The sequence below is a fragment of the Columba livia genome, chromosome 11, assembly GCF_036013475.1.
Source record: "Columba livia isolate bColLiv1 breed racing homer chromosome 11, bColLiv1.pat.W.v2, whole genome shotgun sequence".
NCBI lineage: Eukaryota > Metazoa > Chordata > Aves > Columbiformes > Columbidae > Columba > Columba livia.
In genome coordinates, this window is record NC_088612.1 from 7,779,720 (window position 1) to 7,805,971 (window position 26,252).

The 26,252-nt window shown below is 40.1% G+C and overlaps 1 long non-coding RNA gene across 2 annotated transcripts in view; it reads right to left on the minus strand.

The window, feature by feature from the left end:
• LOC135580559 (uncharacterized) overlaps window positions 1–26,252 on the minus strand; it is a 79,296-nt gene that overhangs the window by 34,425 nt on the left and 18,619 nt on the right. The window lies entirely within an intron of this gene.

Sequence of the window (26,252 nt, forward strand, 5' to 3'; positions counted from 1 at the left end):
TAATTTATAGACCACTTGCAAAAAAGTGCTTGCTTAATTTAAGAACTCAAATTATTCAAATAACATTTTGAATTTGATTATTCGTATAATTGAAATGTTGCTCTCGCAGCCTGAATTGCTTCTCTGAGTTACAACCTGAGCAACAGTTAACTAAGACCACACTCACTGTGGAGATTATCACAAATGTGAGCGGGAATGGAAGAGAGACTAAGCCTAAGCACAGTTACCTGGAGAAATTTATGGCCAAAGCATCAAGGTTTAATTGGAATTTGGGGTTTCTACAAGCTTTAGCAGCTCCATACACACAGAGCTGCTGCCACTCCCTTTATTTTTCCATACAAAATAGGATCAAATTAACTTGTTCCCACAAATCTGCATCCCTGAAACAAGTGATGTGAAAAAAATAGAGCAAGGCACAACCAGATTTCTATTTTGGTTCATCAACTCAAAAATTTTGGAAATGCAGCTGTATACATGTTGATCTGAATTTTGCCCAGTCCTTCTCCAAGACCTTCCTGAAATCTCTACAGAATCCTGTCACTAAATATGGAACATTTACACTGAGAGCAGGGATCCCACTTCAGAAATTCTGACATTAATAACATTAAATGTATTTCCATTTTCTGCGATGCCAAGAAAAACAGGGCAGAATCAATACATCTAGAAACAGGCTGTCTATGGAGTAAAACCTTCATTTTGCTTAGCAAAGATACAAGTTAATATCTTTGAATTTGAAAGTATCTTTTAAATTTCAAAAATAAGTGTTTCCTATCCATAATAAGAGGGAGAATGAGATTAAATGGGATCAAAGATAAATGCAACATTTCATAGTTGGCACCGAAAACACTCATGGAAATAAACCTTCAGAAGCACAGAGTATATGAGGCTTTGGTGAAACTGGAGAAGATCTACTTTATATTTCAAAAATGGATTAAGATATTTAAAGTCTTGCATCCGTAGAGTCTCACCCAGCCTAGAGCAAGTTCGATTCTAATACACCTGGATTTTCTTAGTAATAGCATCTCAGTTTTTCCAGTATTTAGAAAAGAGACTCGGAGAGATCTAACCCTGTGAAGATTCATATTTGTATCTAATTTTTATATTCTCTACAGTAAAAGCATGTCAATTATTTTTTACTTAATAAGTGAAGGATATTATAGTTAGTTATTAGATGTAATCATTAGAAGTAATTTATTATTCTTGGCACAATTCCCATTATATTCTCCTCCTCTCCACCTGGCTCTTAGTGAAGCCAAGGGATCCTCAGGAGATGTAGAAGCTCATGTTTGGGTATTTGACTATAGGAGAAAAACATTAAAGTTTTTCTTCCCACCAGAGAAAGAAGCTCTGATACAGGACAAAAATTCATAATGGGAGATGCATCCAAAAAAAATTTCCTTATTTCTCCTGTGTCTAGGTGAAGATGAATGGTGCACATTCTTTAACTTGGCCAAGCAAAGTAACTTCTTTCAGTCTATCAAAATGACTGAAAACTTATTTGCTGAAAAATATAAAAATTAATGTCTCAACATGAGGTATACTCAGCTTTGGAAGTATTTATGAACAATTAAAACAAAGTATTGTAGTAAAGAAGTGTCCCACAGCTTTAGGTAGAGGTACTTTTGCTTATGTTATATATGATTAGTTCTCAGGAAAACACATTAGTCCGTCATGAAAACTTCTTTGGACCCTGATGTTGTTATTACAAATCTAACGTCATCCTGCTAAATCAAACAAATCAAAACAGACCTCAAACTGTGGGATTTTAAAAGGAAATGTGATGATTCGTGTCTCATTGAGTTTAAGTGCCTAACTTCATCAGAATCTGAAAATCCTATCCGCAATCAGAGACTTAGTGTATAACAAGTTGGAAGGATTTTAGACGACAGATGAGCTTTGAGAATTATGGATGAAATTAAGTAGAAGCTTTTTTTTTTCCCCAAATTCTCAGTGTCTCCAACAACCATGCTTCATCCTTTGCTGCTGAGAATATGAAACACTTGGACAGCCAATGGCATGTTTTCTGTTAGTTTTTTTTTTTCACACCCTTCTTTCCCAGCTTGTCTTTTCTTGTCTAGTCTTTTCTTTTCTAAACAAGTCTAATTCACTCTTCACATTTCAGCTTCCCCATCCTCCAATCTTTATTATTCTGTCCTTCTAGGCAGCCTGCCTTTCAGCTAGGAAAAAGAGGGTTAATAAAGCCATGATTAAGCTGTAAAAAGCTGACATTTAGATATCAACTATGAATCAACAGCTAAAGTATCAGCGGAAATTATTTTCTAATTTTTTTCCTCTCTAAGATGGGCATCCTCTGCTGTAGCTCTTATATACTTCAAGGTGCAAGGGGACAAATTACAAGTTGTGTCACTACATCCACAGCCTTCCCCCGTTGTATGCTTGACTTCCACATATCAATGGTAAAAAATTCAGAATATTTTTTGCTTTGAAAACACCTAAAGGTGGAATTATTAAACAGAGTGGAGCGGCTTATTTCGGGAGCATTTTACCCTCACTCGCAGGCAGCCAGCTGAGGCGGGAGCCAAACTAGACAGAGAGACAGAGGAGAGAGGGGACACAGAGACCCCATTAGCGATTCCCCCGCCGTGGTCTGAGTGGCAGCTGGGAACAAGGCACTAACTGTTTGCCCGTTGCCCATTCTTGTGTTATTGGGTAAAATAAAAAAAAAAAAGTTCTTTTCTCTGAGAATCTTTGTACAATAAAACAACTCTCGGTCATTCGCAAGTCAGGGGTGAGGAGAAAAGGGCCTCAGTGTAAAGTGCTGCAAACTGGCACATTGTTTCCAGTCATTTTCTCACTATTCACATATAAGGGGAAAGAAGGAGGGGGATAAAAGGGGCAGAGAGATGAGAAAGAAGGGGGAGGGAGGAGGAGGAACTCGGGGTATCTTTTGACAGAAATGTCAGATGTGTGGGGCCGCTGGGGGAGGAGAGGGTGAAGTGTGTGTCTACGGGGGGCAAGTTTGGCCTGAAAGTCTCCAGCTGAACTCCTGGCCACACGCTTCACAGAAATACAGAATCGACTGGCTTGGAAAAGACCTCAGAGATCATCCCCCAGCTCTGACTCTTTGCCGGTCCCTGCTTTCTTCCCTTGGGTAAGATGGGATGGACACCCGCTCTACGAGACCCTGAGGTCAGAGTGATCCAAACGCTGCTCTGCAAAAGGACAAGATGGGCACTTCTCTCCTTGCCCTCATCGCATTTCTTGTGGTTTTCCAAATGACAGACACACTTAGCGATTTAATTAACAGAAGCTCTACAGAGCTGAAGGTCTGACTCCTGCATGTGACATCTTATATTTCCAGGGACCAGCAGCATAATAAATAGCCAGACAAAGGTTTTTAATGAAATCTTTTTTTCAAGAGTCTCACATCAACCAGGCTAATATTAGGTGTTTCCACAATAATAATAATTAAAAAAAAACAAAGAGCCACGTGACACTAGATACTAGTTAATACAGAAAGTATGGCACATCAGCTCCCTAAACCACAGTAGCATAAATTCTCTACCACCTGGATGAAGAAGCACCTAGAAGCCCTGGACACAGCTCCTCTCTTCAAAACTACCACAATGAAGATTCTGGTATCTCCATGGTTCCTTTAAAGTAAGAAAGACAAAAGCATCCTAAAAGGGATCAGAAAAGTGTGGATCTGAAAGCAGGGAGAACTTAGAGAACTGATAAAGAAATGGTATGTAAGAGTAAGGCATGCCAGCAGGAGACACAGAAAATTATGGCGCAGCTTTAGCTTGATGACTAATTTATTATCATGCCATTGCCTGGATGTAGACTCAGCCTGAACAGAGGCTGCTGGATTTCTTGAACATGCCCACATCAAGCCATCAGCAAGATACGTTCTGTGGGTTGGCACCAATGGGAGGCTGTAACTCACTACAACCTTCCACTCAGAAATCCCTTATACGATTATATACAGAGTCTTCAGTGAATGTCCCTTGTTTGAGTCTCACTCTGTAACTTAAGTTACCATGGGATTTTAATTCAGTAGAGGGAACTGTGGGTGAGAGTGACGCAGTTCCAGCCAAGGGAGATTGGAAGATTGATTGTGTTCATTCAGCCCCCACAGCCTGAAAATGCTCCCTATTTATTTTATTCAAGTTCTTGTTACAACACATCCCAGAGTTGTCAAGTCATTTTTTTTTTCTACTAGCAAAAGTCCTTTCCTTTTCCCTGCTCACTTATGTGATACAATCAATCCCAAGAGCACACTGGTATTTCACTATTTTTGTCCTGCTTAGTACTCAACCTGTTTCATGATGGCTACATGTACTATACCAGAGAGGACTCATTATTTATACAGCTCAGATTTGGCTGCCACTAGTTTTAAATATGGTACTGAGCTGGATCAGATACTTTCCCAGATTCAGAATGGCCAGAAACCAGGATATGAGCAATTCAATCTAGGTTCTCTTTAATGCTATTGGCAAGCTTTGTTGTTTAGTAAACCGGTTTTAAGAACAACTTATATAGTGAATTTGCATCATGATTAGAATAATTTCATAGCATTGTGGCTGCTAGTTAAGCCATACTTAATGGCAGAGAAATAGTTCTATCACTTTGACTGTCATCCAGTAAAAATAGAAATTATTGGCCAGAGACTAAAGGAAAAAGTAAGTTCAAGTACTGGAGCAGAAGTTTGTGAGCCAGAACTGATCCAGCAGAAGCTAGAAGTCCATTTGCACATAAACCAGTAAATTATGCATTTGTCCACTCGTTAAGTACAAAAAAAACGGCAGCCCACTCAGCAAGAAGGAAGAGTGCTGCAACAAGATGGTTGTTGTTTCCTTCAAAGCAACTGAGGAGCCCCATCTTTCCTGCCTTCCCATGGTATCAGAAAGCTTTATTTGAGCACAACCTACAAACTGTATTTGGCAAGGGCTACTACAATTGGCCACTCGAGCCTCTGCTTGAAACTGAAGCAGATTTCTCTTAATTTTCTGTTAAAACATGGCTAGTTTTCTGAATTCAAAATTGGGCTGAACAAAAAACAGTTGTCAACAAGCTTCAGAAAACTTTTGTACAAACTGAACTAAACAGGAAAATAAAAAACAGAATGGTGGAAACAGTTTATTTCCACTACTTTTCTACTAGCTTGTGTTTTTCCTTTGCTCTTGCTTCATGTATTGTCTGTCAAGGCAGAAAGCTCTTCAGAGTATGAACCATGTCTTTGTACTGTAACTAAAAAGTGCAATCCATGCTGATGTCTATCCCCACTAGTCATCAACACTAACACACTAACTTGCTCCATGAGTTCAGTTGTGCCCTTACACAAGACAGTAATGACAGTTTTTAAAGAGAAAATTGCAGAGTAAATGGTACATGAAGTAAGAACATCCTATCAACTCACATCCTGATTCTACTTTTCATTATGTTCAAATTTGGAAAAACCCATGAAAAGTCAGTTTTACACTGAAATTCCTCAGTAACGTTCCTGTCTTGTTCCTAATCTCCACTTGAGCTTGAAAATGAGCACTATAGCTGTGGAAATTATGGTGGAAAGAGCTTCACATTCCAGCTCAGTGGCTGGAGGTGGATCTACTTTTCTATAGAAGGGTAGGAGAACAGGTCAGACACAGGTTTGGAAAGTTTCATAGAGAGAGTTGCCTGTGGAGCAGAAACACTCATTTGAGAGACTATCTCTGTTTGGTATCAGATGAAAATGACCCTTTTTGCAATATTTTACAGCATAGTTGAAACTGCTTTGTCCCATTAGCCCAGTCAACAGCCTCTTGCTTATGTGAATTATGAGAAACCTTTATGTTCACAAGCATTGGATTTAAACATCACGACCAAAGCAGACAGGAGCTGAACATCCACAGGGGCTTATTGAGTCTAATTTTGTGCCATTAAAATTATGACCACTGCCATTATTATTATTATTATTATTATTATTATTAATAATTTGTGTTGCTCTAGCATGATGTCAAAAGGCTTTAAAGCCAGATAAATAGGAAATCTGAAAAACACTGAAATAAGCACACAGCTATTAGAAAAGTCTATAAAAACTTATCATCCTGTTAATGTAACGTTGTGTGAAAAATTTCTTAAGATCATTTGTCTTACATATCGTGATGACCACACAGGAGGTTCAAAATGATGAAGGTATGGGGGGTGAGGAAAAGCAACATGTAGCCATTGGACTAAGAAAAAAAAAAAGAGAGACAAAGATTTTCCAGTGTTAAATATGCATCTGGCTTATACGTATTTTCAGCTGCATGCCAACATGACCTGCAGTTGCTATTATAATTATTACTTATGCATTTGCTTTGTTATTTACACCTATACAAAACTCTCCTTTCCCTGGGAGTGTTGGGTATAGATACAGTGAAAGCTGGGGGCGTCCAGTCTGTGACTACAAACTCCTGAATGCTGATCCTGCCCCTGCTGCTGATTTAGTTGCTGATCTGGAGAGCACTGTTTCATCATATTAATGTAAAAGTAACATTTAAGATTGTGATCATTGCATTGTCAAAGTGGTTCAAGTATGGCTCTTTGTAGGTCTCCAGAAAGTTTTGAAAGTGGGTTCCATGTCACCTGAACTGTTTTTGAAATATCAGCTTCAACTTTCAAGTGGCTTTCACACATATCCCTACAAAGGCAAGCATGCTGATGATCATTCCTCTGAATTTGACACCTGGGCCCAAAAGTACTGAACTTCATTATGATCATTTAACTGAAAAACTATCTTTGAAGGACCATCCTTTACCACTACTTATCTTTAAACAAAAGCAAGTATACACGAACACATCCATACAGATCCCCAAATCTCTGAATAAACTCATAACTCGTTGTGTACAGTGTTACTTGGAAGAGCTTTAGGGCTGCATAATTACCCCAACTCCCGCATCAGGCAGGGAAAGTTAGTGACATGTTGAGTGAAATGCTACACTGTGTTAATAACGGTTTTGAAAGAAATCAGGAAAGTTAATCATGTGTGGACACAGGGTTAAGAAGCAATGTAACAGACTATTAAGTTTAATATAGATATGTGATATAAGCATATGCAGACAGCCATTAGCATAAATTCATGTTACAGAAGAGCAGTGCAGCATACCGTGCGATGGATTTATAGCATACGTGATGTGCAGGACGGGCACCAGAACAAGGGAGAAATGGGTCAATGAATTCATAGACAGGTCTTGAGTCAGATTGGCAGAACCAGGGCAAACGCAACCAGGCTGCTTTTCAATGGTGGTGTTTTCTCAGAGCGACTATCTATCATATCACACTCAGATTGCTTGGCTGCTCTTTTCTATGGGCTGGAGCACAAAGATGTCAAAACCTGAAGTGCACATGAGGTCCTTTACTTTGCAGTCTTACTATGTGATGAAGACAGCCCTCACAGATCAATTTTTGCTCCCTGTTTCTGTAATGGAGACACTGACAAATTCAGCAAAAGCAAAAAGTACAATGCGACTCACCAAGAATAAGAATTACAGATGCCTGCTTATATTTCTCTGGTATACCTGATTTCAGGATCCCTCATTCATATTGTATTGATTTTGCTCAGTTACTAACAGAGCTGAGTGAAGAATCTGTAACAAGTTCTGTGAATCTGCCTCCTTTTTCCCTTTGCAGAATGTCAAAATTATTCATTACACAAATTCACTGAATAATTCCACCAGTTGCTAGCTGCCTGCCTTGCTATTTGACATCATCTAAACAAACGTGGGTAAAACTGGCTCCTGCTAACTGTTCTTACTCATAAAAGTTGATTGCAAACACCTTTCCAGAAGATAACTAAAAGAAGTTGAAAATAATTTACGGTTATATTGCCCACAATGAATTGTCTCATATCCTAAGAGAAGCCAAGGTAGAATAACAGGAACTCCTAAAGTTTGTTTGTAACAACCAGCATTTTACCCTCCTCATCTCATGGTTAGTGCAATGCAGAGTAATTGGTGAGAGGCTGCAACTGGACTTTTAACAACATTTATAGCATGTATAAATTGCACTGAACCACTTGTCCTTCATAATCCCAGAAAGAGCTTTTACACTCAAGATGCTTCCCGCATTCCGTGTTCCTCCCAGCAATAAAAGCCCACAACAAAATAGTGGTAGGGCCTGACTCAATTTAATAGTGGTCTCCTCACAATACCTACAACTGCTTAATGTTATGAATCCTTAGAGCTATGCCACTCTTTCATCAACAAAAGAAAGGGTTACAACCTTCCCCATGTACAATGTTTTTATTGTATTTTGCCTTTGGGAATTTCCAGCCCAGCCTAATCTCTATCTAATTGTGTGTGAGGGAGAAAGTCTCCCATCAGCTCAAAGGGTCATTGATATTCAGGTGAGATCAAGCTATTTTCCAAAGTTTGATCATTCTTTCATCTTCAAGGGCTGTTCGGCATCTTATTGCTCACATGTGAAATCAGCTTTAAAGGTGACTGTCCTTTATGAACTTCAGCGTGGGTCCAAAGTTTGCTCAGTCTATCTGCAAAATTTTCCAGATTTTAGATTTTGTAGCTGACTTTTAACCTGGAGCAATTTGCAGCTTGCAACAAAATTCAACAAGTTACTCAACTAAGACAATTTTTGTCCCTCCTGTAACCTCAGTGTCAAAGACTGAAGCTCTCAATATTTTTGGTAGTGCATCTTATGGAGACTGCTCCAGAGACAAATTTAAAGTTATAACAGAAGAGGACTAAATTTAGCTCTGAAATGTGAGCTTCAGTTCTGAAACACAACTTTCTGGCTGGAAAAAAAGTAGGTTTCATGGATACAAAGTTGTTTGTAAGGATTTTGTGATATCTGGCCTTGCTTGCATGAGGGGTTATTCTGGATCCTAATGAACTCTTGAGTTCTGCGTCATAGTTGCTTTCTGAATGCTGGTTTTACTGCTTCATTTAAAAGGAAGAGGATGGAGAGAAGCTGCCTGACTGAAAGGACACCAATTGCTGGATGAACCAAGCAGACTTCTGCTGATGGCACTAGGATGCCAAAGAGCACAGTTTGGAGCCAGCCTTCTCTGGGCATGGAAAAACATTGGCTGGGACACCTCTTGGAACCACTGCTGGGCTGCTGATAATGTATCATACACTCGGGATGATAGCAACAAAAATCTTAACACTGGCATATTGATATCATGGTTATGTTGTGCACTAGGTTAAGATACAGCAGAAAAAAAGATTCTCATTTTTGTGAGGAAGGAGAAGAGAAACAAGGGAATGCCAGACATCCCTAGCTGTTTTTGCTAGATATCTTGAAAAATAAGGAGAAAAGAAAAGCGGTCCACAGAAAATGCAACCTCGAAAGCAGAACCAAATGCAGCATATGTACCAATTGTGCAGATAGCTTACACATTTTACTGCTGAATTTTAGCTACAATATTTAGAATTTAGCACTTTTCTTGCTACCACTCTACTATCCTGCACTAGACATCACCATTTGCCTCCACCATGCTAATCAATAGTAAGAAAAGAAGGCAGACTATGGAACAAGGAAGATTTCAAATGAAGTCCAGCTGGAGGTTTTGTAAGGAAATAACCCCAGCATTGTCTTGTATTAATATTTGCCTTTCAGTGTCTGAAGAGCTCAGCTAACTACTCTGTATTCCCAGCCTGGCTCCTTCCTCCCCACCTTAAATAAAGCCCTCCCATCCTGCTTATTAACATTCCAATTCATCAAAGCAATTGTTACCAAAAAAAAGAAAAGAAAAAAAAAAAAGTTATTTCAGCACTGGTGGAAATTATTCTAACATTACATTTCAATAAAATACCCCATCCCCTGGTCCTCTGTGTATAAGCAATCAATGGGTTAAGTTTAGATCACTAACGTATGTTCCGTGACCCCAGAATGCTTCATCAAATGTACTCATTACCAACTGAGCAAGTGAATGAGTAGTTGTGAGCCGCAGTTTAAGCGCTGATGGGATTGTGTGTGAGCCCCAACGTGGCCGAGGTATTTAAATTTTGATTTTTGTAATGGGCTTTGACATGTTTCATTTCCTCCGAGGGAGCACTCAAGACCTCTGAAAGTAAATGTTGCTAAAAAGTCATCAAGGCAGAATATTAAAATGCCATCAAATGAAAATTTCACTAATGCAATCCGGCTAGGCCTTCAGGTACCCGAGCGAAAAGGGGAGTGTCAAAGGTCCCGCTTCTTTTAGTGAAACATTATTTGTTCCTCTTCACTGACTGTTTCTCCAAAATAAATTATTTAAAGTCTGATTTCTTTTTTTTCTCCTGGGCCCTTTAAAGTTCAGCTACGCTGAGAGGAGACATGGGGACAGGTGCAGGGGGGGAAGGAGGTGTCAAATGGAGAAATTTAACAAATCAGTGCCGGGGAAGGTGAGTTTACACTTGCTGGGTGTCTGTAGCCACGATATGGGCAGGGGACGGGCAGTGACACCCATATAGGACCCACACATGTTGCTGCAGGATCACAGCTTGAGGATGGGGTTCAGGCTAGAAGATATGAAGCACATTCCAGAGGAAATAGGAGGGCTGGTGAGCAAACCCAGCACCTTGCAGGGCTCTTCTCTCCTCCCTGGGAGACAAGAGGGCTGTTGTAAATTTTTTGGACCCGTTCACCATTGAAATGGGAAAGCAAGAAGCATTCAGAGAAGAGTAATGAGGTGGTAGGAAAGCAATGTGGTGGTGGGTGTAGGGATCTTTCTTTTCAGTGCAAGGCAGAGGAAAGGCAAAAGGGCATTGTGTTCAGGATAAAAGAACTGGGTACTGGTTTCACTTCCACTAGTTTTATGCCTGTGTAAATCTGCAACTGTCTTGCTGTTCCTCCCAACTTACAACACTGGGCAAAACTTGTACCCGGGAATCTGGAGGCAAATCAGAAAAAAAATAAAAGCCACTTTATTTAAGAAGCCTCATTCAGCTGAGCTTCATTCAAACTTTACCAGAAGTATGAAACAGGCACCCTGACCTCCTGCAGAATCCCCTCCTGGGTGACTCCACCAAGGATATTTAAATGATGAATTCAAGCAGTGGAACAGTGAAGAGGAGAACACTGACTGACTGAGTACAGGAGGTTTGCTGCGGTCAAACTTCATAAAGCTGATTAACACATCTCTGCCTGGTACAGATACCACCGGGAAGAGGGCAGGCAGCAACCATTGGGGGACAAGCAGCTATTAAAAGAGGGTTGCAAAACAGGGTTTCCAAATGATTCATAACTAACCTTTGTAACCCTCTTACTGATGTTTGTTTCAAGTGCAGGGAGTAAGCATTTGAGATCCCCCTGTCCCCGCTCTTGACTTAATGCAAATTCTGTGCAATGTAGCTAATAAGAGTAAGTGAAAAGATACCTGAAGCAAACTTCTCAGTGGCTCCCCAAGTCCCAGAAAAAAAAATACATATCTATATATATAGATAGATAGATATAAAGAATCCCCTCTGCACACCCACAAAGTAAGCAATCTCATTTCAAACCCATTCTACCAGTTCCTGACATTGTCTGATTTCACATTAACACAACGGATGGAAATGGCATTCAAGCTAATTATCTACAGGAGACTGAGCAAGAGGTTTAGGTGAGCTCCAAATATTAAGTAGGAGAAAAAACAAGCTAAAAAAAAAAAAACACCCACAACAACAAATCCCCACCACATCAACCACCACACACACAAGTCCACTTCCCCCCCAGAAACCAATTTAGCAGAAAGTAGTGTGTATGTTTTTTTGGAAAATCCCCTGAAAACTAAGCCCTGCCTGGGTGCCCAAGGAGAAGCCTGGTCTCTTTGTCGCTAAGGAAGCATTGGAGTTTACAAAGCATACACAAATGCTTCCCACTTTTGGGGGGGAATTTGCAAACACCTGATTTGTGTGCCATCTGCCAAAGCTGTGGCTCAGATGCATTTCATCTCAATTGGGATTAGGGTGAGTGATCCAAAAACGCACGCCTCAATCTAAATGTTGCGGGTCATGTCCCATGACATTGGTACCTTGTATCTGCTGGTATTCAGTATGCAAATGGGATGCAGGATGAGGTGATCCAACAGCAAGGTGTGGTAGGGAGGAAAAGGATAGGACAATGTGTCAGAGAAAGAGAAAAGGTAGCAGGAAAAATGGCAATAAGAGGTTGGGGCAAGCTGTTATGAGAAATAGATGGATACAGCACTGTATGCTTGAGAGACATGAGACCTGTTAGGAAAAAGTGGCCAGAAAAATTACATAATTCATATATATATATATATATATATTTTTTTTTTAATTATTATTATTTATTTATTTATTTTTAATTTTTTTTTTTTTTTTTAAACACAACTAAGATGGAACATGAGGGATTGAAACCTGAAGTCAATGGGAATATTTCAGTGTACTCTGGAAAGACAATAGACCTCAGATTGGGAGAAAAAGGGTTATTTACAAATAATGCTCCTTCTTTCTACTTGCAAGGGGTTTTGTTTGCTTATTAACAGAGAGTTTCAGTTAATCTTGAAAAACTAGGTTTATATTAAAATAATTTGAAAATAATTAGTCCCCTTTGCTGTACCCAAGGTTGCTCAGAACTCGATGTTTACTTTCAGCTTACATTTAACTTTAATATATTTTGACTTTTAAATTAAGAGCTCAAGATCTGATAGACAAAAACAAAGACTTTAAGAATAACAGAATTTACAGAAAAGACAAAACTCAATTTCTTCACGCTTGGCAGCCATTTTCAGCAACAGTTACAGTTAGACAAATATTTTGGTTGTAAAAGATTCTTTCAAAATGCCTTTTTGATTTAAGAGCAAAGCGAAGAAAAAGTCAAACTGATCAAACTGTTTCTTTTGAGGAAGCCCAAGAAAAAACTCAAAAGTTTTGTTAATTTTCTTTTTTTGACTTGTTCTGTTCTCAGTACACTTTAAGTTGACTAAAATTAAGTCTTCCTAAGAATAAAACAGTTCAGTGTGGATTGTTTTTTTCTTCAACTCACTGAAGCATTCAGGAAATTAACAAAAGCTCTTTTTCAGCTGGACTCTAAACAGTCAGTTTAAAAAAAATATAAAAAGAAAATCACAAACAAGCTTAAAAATCAATTATTCACACAAATTCTAGTATTGACCTTCTCTATAAATTACTCAGCCATCCAGTTCTGCCCACAAATTCATGTATAAGTCACAGTGAAACCAAAGGAAATTGGGAATATGAAACCGGCTGTAACCAGACTGTTTAGCAAATCTTACAAGAAAACATATCCTCAAAAAAGAAAAAAATCTAGCAAAGAAAACATGGGGACTAGCAAAAGAATCTACATTTTCATTGCTTTTGAGAACTTCTGAAGATTTCCTCAGCAGTAAACAAGAAACCCCCAACTCCCTTCAACTCCACAGATAACTCTTCTTTATGGCTTGTATTTTAAGATTAGATCGAGAGTCTCTCTCTGGCCTGCTGATTCCTGGTGTGATCTTGATATGCCCAGAAAAAGACAGGGAGTCATCTGGAACCACTATAGGGTGAGGATGCACAGAACAGCACATGCAGCCTGCAGGTGAATTTTAACCCAGCTGATTCAAGCAGACATTTGACCTTTGCTAAAGCCTGGTAGTGTCCATCTTCATAGTTTCAGTGTCACACCGCATTCACTAGGATGGCAGAAAAGCAACAAGGGATGCTTAAACTCCATCCCTTCTACTGTCCAATTGTTTCTGTGCTTTAAATTCCACATATACTTGGAAATACTTTGAATCTGAAACAGTTGGAAACCATTTGGAATTTAACAGAGAATCTCTGTTTCAAAATCTATCAGATTCCCACCCCCCTTTTATTTTTTTTTTTGTTTTCTCTTTGTGAGCTTGGTGCTTCATGGCAAATGGTACAGAAAAGAAGTAAATCCTTTAGAGGCACCATTTTGGGAAAGACTTTCAGTTGTCAAGGGGAGCATTTGACAAGCCACTTCTACAGCACAAATCCTCTGGCCCTGCTTTATCTAACTTGGCACAATGAAGATACGATGCTTGCAGAATGTACTATGTTTACTTTAGTTTCTCTTCCAAAAACTCAATCAATATTGTAGCCTCACTGTCTCCTTTTATAATTGGCAATTACAGTCTGACTGTGTTGACACTGAAGTATCTTTCATGTGTGTTACTTTATTTTCTGCACAGGCAGCTTGAAGCAGGCAGAACTGTATCTGCATTAAGGAATGGGGTCATCAGTTTGGGTTTAGCCACTCACACTGTACTTGAACTTGCCCACATTTTTTGCTTTTCTTTGACCTTCATGTATCTAAATGAAGAGCAGCTTTTGAAATAAAGAAGTACTATTCGTTGGAGAAGGTTCCTAAACAGCAACCACAAAAGAAGAAGGGTTAATAAGGCCTTTGAATGTTTCCATTGGAACTTTTGACCCAAAGCTTGGGAGATGAAAGCTTGGTTTGGTTTGGTTCCTTTCCTCCCACCCTCCCCCCCATCTACATTTCTGAATTTCATAGCATAGACTTATTGCAACATTATGTGCATTCATTCAGCTGGGGAAGCTCCTTCTGACTGACAGTTCCTGTAAGGCCCACATGAAATACCATGATGATTGCCTAAAGAAAAAAACCAAACACCAAAAGCTTCAGAGTTTCTTTTGACTAGCCTGCCTCCACTCAGTATCCGAGATCTGCTTAGGGTTCTGGAAAAAACGTTATCCGGGAAGTGCTAACAATGCAATTTAATTTTCTTCTGGACCGACTTGCTACAGATACACTCCCAACCTGTTTCTGAGAAAACTGTTTGCTGATAAACATTATTTTAAAAGTTACTGTCCTGTTCAGGAGAAAGATGAAGGTAATTCGTTCTGGCTAATCATGAGAAAAGTACTCAGCAAACTACTTGTACAAATGACATCTTACAGTGAACCCAGGTTTCCCTAGGTAAAGGGCTTCATTGCATTCACCCTGCAAAAGTATTCTGCTCTCAAAAGCAAAACATGACTGCTGTTGTTGTAAACCTTCAGGTTTTATAAAAGGGAAATATCATATAAACACATAGCTCTGATTACATGGACCCAAAGTTTCCAGAAGTTCCCTAATATATATGATCTTTGAAAGGGAAAAAAAGGATGCAAAAGTCTTGGGCATTAGGGAAATGTGAATAAAACTAATGGTTAAATGTATATCCATTAGGGAAAGGTGAATAAACCCCATGGTTTAATGCATAGCAGCAGGGAAAACAATAGAAGACAAAATAAAACAAAATTTGGAACTAATGTAATAAGTAGGTGGTAACACTACACTGTATGAATAAGCAGTTTATGGGCACTCAATCTGCAAAAAGTATACAAAACAAACAGTTCATAGAAATGTCACATAAATGAAAAGGGGTAATGAAACACTTTCTTAAAAAAAAAAATAAATAAATAAATAAAAACTATGAGGACCCTTTAGCATTGAGAGAAAATGAGTTAGAAGATGAGTGAAAGCATTTTACAAATTAGCAAACACCACAGAGAAGTTAAATTAAGGAATGATTTATCACTCTTCCTATAGCACAAGAACAATTAAGTGAGTTTAAATTTGAGAAAGTAAACAGTTTCCGTGGCGTTGGTTTGGGTGTTTTTTAACCCAGTGACTTATTAACCTATGAGATTTATTGCTGCAAGGTCTCTTTGGAGTCCAAAGCAAGATTGAAAAAGCCATTTGACATTTATTTTGATAACGACAAGAACTACTGTTCATTTTGAACATCTCTAACGTATTTTTTTCCAAGGGGCTGGGCTAAACCCTCGGGCTTCCTGGCAGAAGTCTAAACTCTAATTATTTAGGGTCAGGGAGAAACTTCTTCTCTTGGCAGGTCATCCCAGAGTTGCCCACTAGAGGGTCTCCAGGGTGTTCCTTGTAGGCATCTGGTCTTGGTCATCATTAATAGCAAAGAGAGGCCTCATCAGGATAATAATCCCCTTTTCCCCATGTATCAGTATATTCCCGCATGCAAGCCCTTTGCAAATGTCTGTATTTCACAGAACAGTCTTGAATGGGGGGTTTCTCCCACAGCAGAAAGGGAATTCTGTCTGTCCGTCGGTCTGATTTTACCTACCCCGTCCTACAGGCTCGCGTCAGAACAAAGAGCTGTGGGGGAGAGAGGGGAAGACATAAACCAGGAGTAACAATCCTGCATCCCTTTGCAGAGCTTTTAATGGTATATGTGTGGAAAAGTAATAAACGGGACATAGCCCATTAGGCAAGAACAAATTTTCTTCCCATAATTTTATCTTTGTTTAATTGAATATTTAATTAGTATAAATATGAAACTAATTTTTTGATGTGTTCAGTACATTTAGCAAGAAGTGTCGAATCCCGACTGCATCTTGAGAGGCATTTATGCAGACACGGACAGCAGCCATGCCCTTCTTGTCCCCTTCTGTGTGCTAATAGAAGTGAGCGGGTCATTTGGCATTAGCAAAGGAGTAACTTAGCATTTGCACTGAGCTGAATCTTGCCAGACTGTGTGCATATTGGAGCCAGTAGACAGCGGCTCCTTTCACGTTGATGAATGGCTTTTTTCAAGCGTTCTGCTCCCTAGTTATGAGAAGGGTGACCCGGTCAGGAGACGACTTTATGAAGCTATAAAAAATGTATGTCACTTCGGACTCTCTAATGTCACAGAAAAAAAAGGGAGAGAGAGGGAGAGGGAGAGGGAGAGAGAGAGAGAGAGAGAGAGAAGCAAAAAAAAAAAAATCCTGTGCACAAAAAAGTAGCAGGGTAATAAGCCTGTTTTCAATGCTCTAAATAGCTTTCTGTCTACAGCCCCTCTGTATCCCTGTGAGCTGGGGCTGCCGCTTGCTTCAACAAAGCAGCAAAGGTTTTGTGTGTGTTTAAAAAGGTTGATTCTCTTTGCCTTCCTATCACAGTAAATGCTTATCATGATGACAACAAGGCACTGGGAACGCAGGTTGGATGGCTGTTACGTCGGCTGCTGTGAAAAAGCTATAATGCACTTTAAAAAAAAAAAATAATGTAATCCACTCAAGGTGGCTCTGACTTTTAAGTATGCAGAACAGCTCGAGAGAAAGGCACCATAAAAGCAAAGTAGCTTTGAAAGGGCTTTTTCATCTAATGTTTTATAAAGTATTTTCTCTGTGTCACAAAGAATAAAAAGTAAAGGGTTGCCAGGTATATTTGCCTCCATGCCTTTGGTTAATACTCTGGAGTTTAAAGATACCGCCGTGTAGATTTTAACAAAGATGGCCCTCTGTAGATCCATAATTTAGCATTCATTGAATTTTCCCATTTCTTTTTAGGCTTTGATATGCATATTTCATTGCATTAGATGCTTCCCCCTCCCTCATGCTCCCTCCCCTCCTCCCCCCCCCCCACCTCCCAGAGATGTAGCACATTTTATAACTGATGTTAAAATGTTAATTTGCACAAGGTAAGTGGCCCAGAGGATTGAGGGCAGAGGCCTTTACTTTATTAGGATTTCAATTAGTCACGGGCCAAGTTGGGAACGCCCAAGTTCTGGGCTTGAAGGCTGCCCTTGCCAAAGCTCAGATGCAAAAGCTCCTGAACTCCTCAACCCAACCACTAGTCTGCTTTCCTGTTTTTCCTGGTGGGATTTCCAGTTCCCACCCCACCCGGCACTGGAACAACTTGCATCATGGTAGAAACAAGAGTAGCTGTGAGTCAAGTGCCGGGCTCAGATAAATCACGGAGATGTCTTTGTAGAAACTTGGAAAACTCTGTGGTTTTTTGACAAGCAAAAATTGGGCTGCGAGGAACACAAATCAGCAGGATTCAATAATAGCAATGTGCAAGTCAGTGTAAAACAGGTGTAGGCAACACAGAAATGTAACTTGCACCTTTGTGGTGTTCCAAAGGGGTACAAAATGGATGTAGCTTTAGTTCACTTAGAAGTCCCTGGAGACTGAACTGAGTCCTAATGAAAAGTTCCCACTGAAGTTAATGGACCTGATTCTCTTCTCATTGCAGGGAGTACTTCTAATTAAGTCACCAGAGTTACACTAGCATAAAACTAGTGTATGCAACAGGACTAGCAGGTCTCGGGAGACTTGAGCCTCCTAATGACAGGACTAAAATCGGGCCCTGAAAATTCCAATCACTCTTGCACCAAAATAAATTCAGTGTAATTGCATCAAAACACATCCAGCAAGCAGTGGCCTAAATTCTGCAGGATTCTTCCTTGGTTATAACTGTATAATTCCACCCTCTTCCTCATGGAAGCAAGATTAGGGTTTTGCTTGCTTATTCGAAGTATGGAAGGAAACATTTTTAATTTCATTATTACTTATCATTACTTTCATTATTCTTGACTGTAACCAGCATATACTCAAATCAGTGGCAAAGCTCCTGATTCTTTCTCTCTGAAGGAGACCGACATCAAACAGTAACGCAAAAAGAAATAAAAAGGAAACCAAAGTCACTACTTCCAACACATTACAGAGACAGAAAGTTTACTCTGACATCCCTAAAACCGTGTTAGAGCCTGTGACAGTACTGGCTGTCACCACCAGTGTCCTGCCTTACGCCCAAGGAAAACCACCATCCAGCATTAACTCCATGGCCCCTTCTCCCAATGCAGCTCAAGAGCAGATGACCCTCACCCACAAGTGTCCAAGGTGGAGATAGTGCAGCAAATCCCAAGGGAGCTATTTAAAGCCACACTCTTTTTTTCTCCCATACTTTTGTCCTGCGAAAGTGTTTAAGCTTGGTAATGCATAAAATATATTTTTTTGAAAGAAAAAGATTTCCCTCCATTTAAGAATTTATTAACAATTTACATAATTGCTTAAGTAATCTGCATAATTGACAGAAAGTTTAATTTGACCCTAGTTCAAATGCTACACTTATGGTTTTAAATTGAAATGGGTATAATTCATTTATGAGAGTAATTAAGCCATAGTGTCTAACAAATACAATGTATGCTGCCTGAGGCCTTCAAGGCCAGAACATGCTATTAGGATGTTTTATTTAAATATGTCAAATCTGTTCATCTCGAAAGCTGCCTGCTTTAAAATATATCAAATGTCTTACTTGACCTTTAAGGTGCCCTACTGAAAACAGGGCATTAAAAAAAAATAAAATAATTTAAAATAAAAAATCACAGGCTTTTCTGTATGCCTAAGGAAAGGCAGGAGTGGTAGAAGGGAGACCAGGAGAGGAGCGCTCTGAATGAGATTATCGTACCTACTAGCAGCAATGCAGTTCTAAGTTTTGCCTTCACTAAGTGAAATCCATTGCTGTGTGCAATGCCAGCACAAGGTTATGGATGGATAAACCATCCAAACAGAGCTCAGATGGTGCAGAAGTCTTTACGTGGGCCCTTTGCAGAGACAATCCAGCAATCCCTGGAAATCCCTTGGCTGCTCTGAGACCATCCAGGCTCCTGACACGTGAGTCAACGTAGAGGAGGCAACCCCCAAATGCCAGAGCCAGACCGATCTCCTCCCAGATCACCCCTCTTGAGGGTGGCTACTCCAGGTTACAGTTGTCCTTCAAGAACAGATTCACTAATCCTTACTCAGTCTGACCAACGCTTTTCTTCAGCTTTGTTCCTGCTGAAATTCTGGCTGCCACTCAAGGTCCTAGACCGACTGCTAGCATTTGCATTTCCCTATATTTGGTGTATGGAAGTATAAAGAGTCTAATCAGCTGTGATCCTTTTGTCTCTAGGGCTGATAAATAAAAGCCTGGCTAAAGTTGCTTCTGAAAAGCAGGTCCTAAATCTGTGGATGTGTACTAAGTTTTTAATGAAGGCCACCCTTTTTCTGTAGGTCAGAAGAGTTAGGATTTGTCTCGAGAAAGAAAAGTGCTGAAGACCTGTTCAGCAGGAAGAAGAGGTTTTATTTTCATTTTGTATTTTTTTCTTTTTACCTCGTTACTATGCCGAGATCCCCTTGTGGGCCTGTGATTTCCACAGGTTTTGGTCTGAGGCTGTGAACTCATGCCTGATTTCATCTGATTTTCCATGTTGGGCAGCTCAGCTGACTCATCCTCCAAACACAGTTCCAGACTTGCTGGAATATAACAAAATCTCAGATCCTCAGTCATTTCAACAAGTTGCTAGTCAGGTATTAAAAGGCTGATTATTCTTTCTTGATTGAACATCCAGTATCATCAGATCGAAAAATTCATGGGTATGTGGTACCTGCTATAGCTTCTGATCTTTCCTCTGGCTTCAAAAGAAATGGAGTATGAAACAGGACTTTGCTTCCCCCGCCACCTCGAGAGACATGTTCCTAATGCATTTCAAGGCAAACCTACTCACTTTTCTAATTAAGATATGATACTATATACATAGGAGAAAGAGATGAAATGCAGGATGAATGTATGCCAAGTAGAGATCTCAATTACCAGTCATGTAGATTAAAACTGTCTGATATTAAGGAATTTATTAAATGCCTTTCATAAACTATGAGAGTGTGCAGAACAGTTTTGCCCACTCTTGTGGTTTTGTCACTAGGTTCCTGATGGATGGCATTTTAATCCAAAGTAGCAGCTTCAGAAAATGAGGGGCATTAAAAAAAAAAAAATCTTTCATTAAAAAACCAAAACAAAACAAAACAGTAGAGATGATCCAATCACAACAGTTCAACAAATTACCATGAGTCAGCTAAGCTGCAGTAACATCCCTGGGAATGATTTTATCTGGAAGCAAATCCTAGCTTGTACGGTATAGCTCAGCCTGCCATGAAAGAGAGCAAAATGACGTGTGTTATTTTGCATGTGCCCCAGCAGAAGAACGTCCTTGGAGGAAATCCCTGCAGCTCAGCTGACACACGGTAACTTGCTATAGATCCCTAGAAGTGGGTAGGAAACATGCATTGCCAGCCTGTTTGTAGACATGATGTTAAATTGCAAAACATCACCCCACTTAATCCTAACATAAATAAAGCCTATTAACGGAAGCACATGTTGATTGATTCTTTTTTTTTTTTTTTTTAATTTAGATTAAGAACTAATCAGCTAGTTACCTTCTTTTCCCACCCCTAAAATCCAACTCACAATTTCAGAATGATTTGCTGAGTAATCAGTATTAGGACAAGAGAGAGGTGCCCAGTTAGCTGATGGGCCCAAATGACCATACAACGTACCAAAACTTTGAGAGTTTTACAGTCCTTGTTGACAGGGCCAAGCAAGTGTTTATGAGAACTTCAGAAAACAGAGGTCAGTCCCAAATTTTAGAGAAAGAAATATCAAAACCTCTTCAGGTGTTGTTATGTCATCAGGTTCCCTTCACCTCCATTGGTCTCATATAAACAGGTTAAGAACATCAAAGCCAGCATCATGTAAGCAAGGGAGTAATTTGTGGTTTTAAGGAAAGGTCACTTTAAATGTCAGAGTGGGGTCACATTTCTGGTACTGTGTTCATAACAAATGAGCGGAATTATTAAATCTTTGTTAAAAAAAGAACTCCAGGCTTCTGCTAGTGTCTGGTCCCACCTGGGAGGAGACTTTCCCTTTGACTGGGTACTCTTTGGGTGACATTTAGATGGAGCACACTGGGTGTGGGGAGGGAAGAGCAGTGGGGCAGGAAAGTGAGGATCTCAGGGTAATTCCTGAGGAATTCCCATCACAACCACTGGCTCAGCCTAGTGAGACTGCTTAGAAAATCTGCGAGCTGACCGCGGCATAAATATTAGGCCATTATACACATCTTTCCGAACATCTTTGATTCCAGAACATCTGCCTAGAATCAAGCACCAGCAGTGAATTACTGATCATCATTACTGATCTAATAATAATCTCATAAATAATACATTGCCCTCAGCTTCAGGCAGCCAAGTCGGCAGTATGAAGTACTACTGACCCCGAAGGCACAGATTCCTTCTGATGGGCCTCGGTTGAGATGGCACCATCAGTTAAAAGACCATGGGTTTCACAGCTTTTAATTGCCTGATTTTCAGTTTCCATGTAGACATCCAGATAGCAGCTAGACACTAGGTAGCACAGAATACTTTCACATCTGTAGTAGATAGCCTATTTCTATATTAAAAAAATATGACATAAAATATTGTATATAATTATTATTTAGGAAACCAAACATTTATTGGGTTAAACCAACAAAACAGAAGTAATTTCCTATCATATGAAGAATTTACAAAGTCTTCAATTGTAAACCTCTAGTTCTAGTTTGATTAGAAGGTCTATGATTAAAATCAGTCAATCAATCAATTGATTATAGTCCAGCCCATTTCTTCGTGAACACTGTTGGCTAAATTCAGCAACTCATGGTTACATTTTAGTCTATGTGGAAGCAGGGTGAGGAACACATCTGTTTGTGAACTTAGTCTGTTTCTACACATTATTAACTCTCCACCCCGCCATTCTTTGTCCAGGCTAAGCATAGCTTTATCAGGATAAAGCTTGGGTATAAAATCAGCAAGTCAGACCCAGCATATTGAAGTCTTGTCCCTTGGGTCACTTTGCTTGTCCCTGGAACAGACTCCCATGTGAACATGGGTTGGACCCTCACCAACAATTCACCGAGGAGCATTGCAGTTGTTTTAGTGGTAGCATGGCAGAATCTGCCTTGCTTTCCAAAGCCTTTCAGTTCAAACACGGTGGAGATTCATTTCAGATACTTTTCTAACCAGTCTAATATGTTCCTGAAATATCTTTAATTAACTCCTGCCTTGGCTAAAATCTGAACAAAGGGCTTCACACCAAATGTTTAGAAACACTGGGAAAGAAGTCATCTTTAACTACATTTCAAGAGATAATCACATTTACTGTCTGAGAGGCAGACTCTCCTACATCCTTTTCCACAGTGCTTTACTCCAGAAACAATACACTGAAATCAGTAAGGTTACCAAAGAGCAGATGCCATACAACAGAAATCACAATTATCCAGCTGAGGAGAAAGAAGGGAGGGCTGGGTCCTACAAAAACCAGGCTGAAGTAAAATTTCAGGAGCAAACCCCACAATCTGAAGTTTTTCTCACTTTATTTTTTCTCCTTAATTCAATTTTTGTCTCCCACTCTTTGCTCAGGCCCTGGCAAATTATTGTGTATTCCCACAAATAATTGTAAGGGCAGCTGACATCATTTAGACATCAGAATACCTGATAGGGCATTTAAATGTGCAAGTGACCTTAAATACACCCACTGAGAATACAGGAATGGAAAGAGAACTTTAAAGTCTTGCCTCTAGAGTTTAAGTGCAGGTGATTCTGTATCATTTCATTTGAAGTGGTTCAGGCTGGGCTTGGAATTTGCATCCCTTTGCCATCAGAATGGCCTGGAGTTTCTTAATTACCAAACAAATGGAGAGTAGCTGCTTGATTTTGACAGCTCCTTTGTGTATCATTCTTCACAGAACATGAATGATTAATGGAATTTTCCCAACACAGTCAAAGTTGTTTACTGATTGAATTAAAGCTGAAATTGGCAGTGCTCTTTGGGGAGGACTTTTTTCTATGATGTCACTAAACCTGCCAAGCTATCCTAAAAAATAGGGACAATTAACAATGAGTCAAAAGGATTCTGGGTTTTAAAAGGTTTGGTTCTCTCCAATGAACGTGAAAAAGGAGGTGGGTATGTGAAAAACAACCAGAATTTTATTTTTTTTTAAAGCCTGCTATTGACTATTTCCTTAAGGAGTAATATCCTTGGACCCAAGTTGAGCGCTTGAATTAAACATGAAAAAAGTTAAATTTCAGTGTTTGAAGATATGAAATACAAGATATGAAGAAACTAGATAAAGGAAGCCAATGGTCAACTCTTTCTGGTTAGACACTTCTCATGGGACAAACAAACATGAAAACTACTTGGCCTCACTCAGGCTTCACATCATCAACACAAGGCAACACTTTGTGTGTAATAATCAAACTTCCGAGGCAGCTCATTATCAAGGGATGGAACACGAACACAGAAACCGCACAACCACAACAGCCACGTGTAGAACGTGACATTTGTGGCTTTGTTGCCATTTCCAGCCTGTCCCGGAGGCACCACAAAACAACTCCGAGCAAATAATAAGCTTAAACCAATTTCCGAACCGAAACCAAAAAGACCGAAACCAAACGACAGAAACCAATGGAAGCCAGGGGGGTTAGTCAAAACATTCTGAAAACATTCAATAAACCGTAGGATCGCTGTCCCGGCTGGGGATGTTATCCCTGTCCAGCCCTAGCAGTGACGCTCCCAGCGGGCAGCCCTCACTCACAACAAGAAGCCTCGCTCATCCAGGGCACCCAGAAGAAAAATCACTTGTCCGGGGGGTGCAAGGGCTCACTCGAGAATAAATCCAGAAGAAAATAAAATAATCACTCACCAAGGAGCAGGTGAGGGCTCTGCATCCCGGAAAGACACATCCCTGATCTACAAGTTCACAGACCCGCTGCTTCAAGCCAGTCACTCGTTTCACAGCCCAATTGATGAGGCTGTGGTCATCACAACTGTAAACCAGGAGCTTCTCTGGGTCTGGCCACCTCGTTGGCTGAGGACCCTGTCTATTGACCGAGGGTCCCGCCCCTCCTACTCCCCCCACCCTGTGGGAGGTGTCCGTGAGGACAAAAGGTGCTAAAGAGCCGTTAACTGCCCTATGGAAAGCTCCGGACCTCATTGGGGTGTCTCTAACTGCTACAGAGCCTTAGAAGGGCCTGAAGGAGCAGGTATCTGGTGTAGAAGGCAATCATCACTGGACGAGATAGTATCCTGTGTATCTTGTCTTGTAGGGAAGGTTGCAGGGCTGCTAGAGATGGAGATGCACCAGTACAGACTCTGGGGATGGGAATGTGAAGGGGAAGGAGATGCAGAAGAAGGTGGTCATGGCATGTTAGGAGAGGAGGAAAGGAAGCTGACTGCAATGAGCTGGGCAGACCCACAAACTAAATAATCTGGAATTATTCTGAACATATTTAAAAGTATTGCTTTTCCCCTGTATTTTCATCATTTGTCTTCTTGTCCCTTTGCATCGCCATATTCCACAGGCAGCAAAATTTGTGGGAGTAATATCCTCCCATCAGCAGTGGTTCAGCTGGGACACACTTATGAAGTTCATAATAAAGGCAAACCCTACAGAGCGTGCTCAATGTTTAAAGTGTTTTATGAACAACTTCACACTGACCCCAGGAGATAGTTGGATAAGCATGTGATTTATTTTTATTCCCATTTTCCAGATGGAGAAAAAATGGTGAAGTGACCTTCTAAAGGCCGCAGAAGGAGTTGAAACTGAGATGAGAGCGAGGAGCTCTTGACTGCCCTGCCTGTGGGGAAAATGTTGGTTTGTTCTGCATCTCTCTTCTGCATATATTGCACCAACAAAGGCCTTTCACCACCCTCATGTGAACATGTCTACAAGATGGATTTTTATGGCTGTAGTGGAATCTGATAGATGGCCAGGACACTTTGGTTTTTAGCTATCCTGTATCATACTTTCCTGATGTGCTTCTCTCTCTCTCCTGCCTCTAAGCATTTTTCAATAAACTGGTAAAATTAGCCATGAGCGAGGCTGCAAGGGACAGCACAGAGCCAGTGAAGTCATATGCCTCCTATGATTGTATAGTTAGCAGCAAGTATATATAACACAGCCCTGCCCTTCCTCTTCTAATGAAAGTGGCTCACCACCAGGTAGGTGATCAGCTGCCAAAGGAGATTAATCTCCCCTTTTAGCATGTGTTTTGGGGTTGGAAGGGATATCAGTTGCTTTGGCATGTTTTTAACATCATCTAAACCGTAGCCAAGGGATATAATCATACCCTTGGGAGAGCAAAGGTACAATACAAAGCTTAAGTGCTTCTAATCCACAGCAGCATGATTATCTATTGATAACTGCCTCCTCCCCTTTAGCTGTCCTACCATCCTGAGTTTGGTTAATAAAAACAAATGAATTCTGCATGCCACAGCACAGTAAAGAACTGTATTGGGGGGAAGGTTAACTGTTCTCTTTTGTTTTATTTTAATGCAAAACCCAACTGGCTTGGTGATCTCCAGATATGCACAAATATCGATGCCAGATATTCACGTGCACAGACAAAAGTAATACAAGTACAAAAGGGAGGGCTGGGGTGGAGGAAGGGGAAATGACTGGGGCCAAGAACTGGGAGCCAATTCTTGCCGTGATGTACTCTTATGGCCTATGTGATCCCAGGCAAACCTCTTAGATTAAATTTAATAGCTAGGGCTGGATCCAATGACTGATGCTAATTAGAAAACAAAAGGCCCTTTCATCTTCCGCTACCTGAAGTTAGTTATCTGTAGTTAATTCTGAACTATTGCATCCTAAAGTCAGACTTCAGGACTGATGAAACTCTGTAGTTTCTATTGACCTCTGTAGAATATTTAGTTTGATAATACTGGTCATTATTTCCCCACATAGCAGTTTCATTTTC